Raw genomic sequence first — 5,655 nt, 5'->3', positions numbered from 1 at the left:
GGCGACTCCCATTCTTTTCTGAGGTTATGTTTCCATTTCTGACACACACAGGTGGTAAAACTAATAATCATGAAATATCTCTAACACAACCGAACATTTTGCCTTGTATGATTTGGGTTTGCAGTTTGTACCGATTTGCTTTGACAAGTATGAATTTAGGCACTAAAATGAGAAAGCAGCAGAACTTACTCCTGTGTTGTCCTCTAGGAAGTTTTGGGCTGATTTGTGATTTATAGTTTTCAGGGTACACTGTAAAAAAAACGGCCTCATTTTACGGTAAAAAACTGGCAGCTGAGTTGCCAGAAGTTTACCGTCTTTATACGGTAAAAGTCTGGCAACCAAAACTGCCATTTTTTTACCGTATTTCTAAAATACGGTAAAATTCTGGCAACCAAAGCTGCCAGTTTTTTACCGTATTTCTAAAATACGGTAAAATTCTGGCAACCACAGCTGCCAGTTTTTTACCGTATTTGCTAAATGCAGGATTTCACCGTATTTTTGAAATACGGTAAAATTCTGGCAACCACAGCTGCCAGTTTTTTACCGTATTTGCTAAATGCAGGATTTTACCGTATTTTAAAATACGGTAAAATTCTGGCAACCACAGCTGCCAGTTTTTTACCGTATTTGTAAATGCAGGATTTTACCGTATTTTTAAATACGGTAAAATCTGGCAACCACAGCTGCCAGTTTTTTACCGTATTGTAAATGCAGGATTTTACCGTATTTTAAAATACGGTAAAATTCTGGCAACCACAGCTGCCAGTTTTTTACCGTATTTGCTAAATGCAGGATTTCACCGTATTTTTTAATACGGTAAAATTCTGGCAACCACAGCTGCCAGTTTTTACCGTATGTTGTAAATGCAGGATTTTACCGTATTTTTAATATACGGTAAAATTCTGGCAACCACAGCTGCCAGTTTTTTACCGTATGTTGTAAATGCAGGATTCTACCGTATTTTTAAAATACGGTAAAATACCGTACTTCCTAAAATATTTTAAAAAAAATAAAATGTGGTTTTGCCGTAGTAAATACGGTCATGCTGACTGAGGCATAATATCTACATGAGTGAAAAACACATCCAGACTGTATGATATATTGACATTTTATTGTAAACCCTCCCCCCCAAAAAAAACTTATGGTAAATTACTGGTCTCTGTTCCTACCAGAATTTTACCATACAAATTATAGTACAACAACCAAGGAAGTGTAACTTGTCAAGCATTTCTATACAGAAAGTTATAAAGAAAATAATTTCTAATTAAACAAAAATACAGATTACGAGTAATCCACTTAAAGAAACAATTTCTATTTAAAAAGTCAAGTTAAAAAAAGAACTGATTCTATTTTATGTCCAGTTTCCTCACGGTATTACTGAGATCTGGAAAACAAAAACAAAACAAACAGTATGTGTCCACATAAGAGATAACATATTGTAGAAGACAAAATGGTGATAAAAGGATTCTTGTTCTGGGTTGAGAGTCACAAGTCGCTGAGATCAGACGTTGCTCAGGATGGTTGTAGTCTTCCCAGTCACAGGTTGAAATTGAGACTCGCATGTTGTCAATCGGGTGTTTCCTCTCTGCTGGAAAACAAAAAGAAAAAGTTAGAAAGATGCACTACATGAACATCTTATTCGCTTAAATGTTTGTTTCACCTTTGTTGACTTGCATATGGACACAGGTACTTCAACCAGGTGGTGTGATCATTTCTGACTGAAAATTCAGTAGTTAAACCTTTGTTTGTTGTCAACAGGTGTGATCCTCTGGTCTGCAACCAGACAAAATACACAAACTAAAACAAATATAACTGTTTTAGGCAATTTATGAAATAGATACTCACCATTTATCTGAGTCTCATGAAGGCCAATAGGTTGTCTTCAACCATTTATGTAAGTTACATTTCCTGCAAGCTAGCAGAAACAAAGCTGTAAATGTGAACACTTTTCATACAGGCAAACAAATTGATACAGCTGAGACAATTTATGCTAGGTTAGTTTTTCTCAGTCACTTTTGGTGCATTTCTCGAGTCATTGTTGGCATTTACAAAACAGTAAGCGCATTTCTCAAAACAATTTGTAGAAACAGGAAAAATAGCATTTGTTTGCTTTCAAAATCCTTAGTTCAGCTCTTAAAATCCTGTCTGTTAACATATCAGTGACTCAAAATAATAAGTTATAGTCTCTCTATGTACAGATAAGACAGTCAAATCGATTAGTCATGAGAAGAGACTACAAAAGGATCATTTACGCCAGTGTTTCTCAACCCTGGTCCTCAACGCCCCCCTGCTCTGCATGTTTTAGATGTGCCTCTACTCCAGAACAGCTGATTCAAATGATTGGATGACAATCAAGTACTGCAGAAGCTTGTTAATCATCCAGAGATACAATTCAGGTGTGTGGCAGAAGGGAAATACCTAAACCTGCAGGACAGGGTGACGCTGAAGACCAGGATTGAGAAACACTGATTTACGCTTTTGCTATAATTTATTCATGGACCATGCCATGGTGATTCAGAAAGAAAAAGACAGAAATGCAGAGAACAAAAAAAGTAGAAAAGGAGCCACAGGACAATCTCCTCAAGGAAAACTGTACAGTGCTGTAGAAATTACATTACATTTTAATTTCCATAGTCACTTTGTTCCTTAACTCCACTGAGGAATCTTTTTTCCTCAGTGGGGTTAAGGAATGAACAGTAGGGTGGGAGGACCTCCATCAGCATCATGTTGTGGGTCTCAGCCATGTCCTGATGTTGGACTGATGGAAACTGGCAGATGTCCTCAGCCTCTTCTGACTCTTCTTCTGCTTTCCTCCCAACTATTTCCTCCTCAGCCTCACTCCTCTTCTTCTCTCTGGCTGTTCACTCTGCCCAGATACTTGTTCATCAGTTCTCAGACATGTAACATTGTGTTGTGTTCTGACTATATAGAGCATAATGTTGCCAACTGATGGTTCACAAGATGCACCTCCAATCTGTTTCAGAAAACTGGTTGATCGTTGGTTGAGCTAATGGTTCATACACTGACCTGTTAGAGAAACTCAGGACTCACTTGGGAGCAATTTACCAATTCAGGACAGATTTAGAAAATAATAGAATATAAATTAATTAATATATGATTCACATTATGACAACTTTAAGACTTATGCATGTTAAGACTTACACAATGAACTGATGCTATTTTGGAAGTTGAGAATTCAACACAGACACGTTGTTGTCCTGTTGTCCTCATTTTCTGTATACACCCTTTATCCTCCGGGTCAAAATGACCCGTCTTCAATAAACCCCCAATATAAGCAGCTTAATTGAATTTTAAACACCAAATTCTATCTTGTATATTGTCACTCACCACAAAATGTGTGAATACTTGACTTTTCCCTCTCCACTTGAATTTCTATAGCTTAAGAAAAAAAATGTGCAAAATGAGTTTCGAATGCATTTTTATTCATCACAGTGACTAATTTTCTTTTACTTTTCTCCAGTGAACAAGAGGATGTACAATACAAAAATATGAAAAATAACATAACCCATTCAACTAATTGGCACATGTAGGGCAGTATGCAAGTGCACAGCCTTTGCAGATATATTTCTTACACCTGCAGCACACAGTATGTGTTTTACAGTCTGAGGGCAGAACTGACATCTCTTCCTCTTACTTGGCTTAGCTGAGGAAGTGGCTGTGGTAGATGGATCCTCAGGTTGATCAGGAGCTGCTGCACTCTGAATAGCTTTCACAACTGCTGCTGAGGCTTCTGTGTGGGGGACATGCTTCCTTCTTTCAATGAGTGGAGTTACAAGTGCCTTTCCTAGCTGCTCCAGGAACACCCTCTTCTTGTTGTGCTTATGAGACATCCAGGTTGGGTTGATCTCTATCCAAATCACAAAGGCATTGTAGGAGGACACATCAATGATGTTGTGGAAGATGACCAGGGGCCAGCGGGCAGTCATTCTTCTGCAGCTATATGCTCCAATCACCTTATCTAGGTTGTCCACACCTCCTTTGTTTCGGTTTTATTCCAGGATGATGATTGGCTTCCTGTCCTCACGGTCACTAATGTCGCCGTCTTTGTGCAGTGTGCTCAGAAGAACTACATTCTTGTTTTTCTTTGGGAGGTAGGAAACTAGAGTGGTGGTGGGTGTGAAGGCAAACTTTGAGGAGAAGACCTCTCTCTCCTTTGACCCAAGCAGTGCAGGTGGGAGCTCAGGCTTGTTCTTTTGAACTGTACCAACCATGGTGATCTTCCTCTTCAGGAGCTGCTGTCCGAGTTCATAAGAGTTGAAGAAATTGTCACATGTCACATTGTGACCCCTCAGTCCCTCTGTCACATCAAGCACAACTCGCAACCCCTGGTTCTTCTCTGGGCATCCACTGGTTGACTTCCCAGTATAGACTTGCATTTTCCAAGCATAGCTTGATTCAGAAGCCACCCATGACTTGATCCCATATTTTGCTGGCTTGCTGGGCATATACTGCCGGAAAGGACAACAACCTTTGGACAAAAGACATTAGCATCAGTGATTAGTATCAGTGTCACAGAAAACAGTCAAAGAAATCAATAGTGAAAATCACTTTTATTACAAATATGAAAACAGATTACCTCTAAATGGAACCAGTTGCTCATCCACTGTTACATCAGGCTCTGGATTGTAGAGGTAGGGCAACCGCTCCACCCACTTGTCCCATACCTCTCTTATGGCTGCAAGTTTGTCTGTCATACGTCTTGCTGGTCTTGATTCACGGTCATCAAATCGCATCAGTCTTGAGTAGGTGTGAAAGAGTTTGACTGGCATTGTGGCTCGGAAAATTGGCCTTCCACTCTCTGCTCACTTCTGCTACTGATTGATCTGAGACACAACTAAAACTTTGTAACATTTTATGGTTTGTAAATAACTCTGTGACCTTGATTTCAACTCCATTTGCCTCACGGGTCATTTTGACCTGAAGACCATCTTTGTACCTTTTTTTGTACAGCTTACATGGAAATGAGAATAAAAGCAACACTGAACTTTTTCTATTGTCTGGGCCAATCTAGGAAAAGTCTTAAAATCTCAAGTTAAAAAAATTACATTTAGGGGATTTTTTGGGGGGGGGGGGGTTTAACACAGTGGCGGGTCATTTTGACCCGAGGACAACAGGAGGGTTAACATATTTTGATCAAGACGATAAAAGCAAATTACAATTATAAAAGCATAGAAGTGTACATAACCAGCTACATGATGTACAAAAGCAAAACTTGCAAAACTAATTGTTTTGATGTGCAGAAGTGACACAGTAATTTGAAGATTGAACAGGTAGTTTTAAGAATTTCAATTCTGTTCTGAGAGATGCACCCAAACTGAGAAAAGCTGTAAAATATTAATATTTAAATTCTCTTATCTTCAAATCCTTCAACTGTCATGGACCCAGTGACTTTAGTGCAAGTATTTTGGGTGTGAGAGTCAAGAGGTCAAAGGAAAATATTAAATAATATCTCTGATGCCAAGCTTTATACTTCTAAGTATTACCAAAGTATTGAAACAAAAGCTAACATGTTCTTCAGAGATTTAACTTGCATGCATGAACATTTCACACTCAAAGTAATTCAAATTAATTATTGAACCAAACTTGGAAAAAGTTGCTTCTGCCATTAACAATAACTTTAAGCACATGTAGTCT

Source organism: Xiphophorus hellerii, chromosome 19, assembly GCF_003331165.1.
Source record: "Xiphophorus hellerii strain 12219 chromosome 19, Xiphophorus_hellerii-4.1, whole genome shotgun sequence".
In the NCBI taxonomy this organism is placed as follows: Eukaryota; Metazoa; Chordata; class Actinopteri; order Cyprinodontiformes; family Poeciliidae; genus Xiphophorus; species Xiphophorus hellerii.
This window is presented reverse-complemented; position numbering follows the sequence as displayed.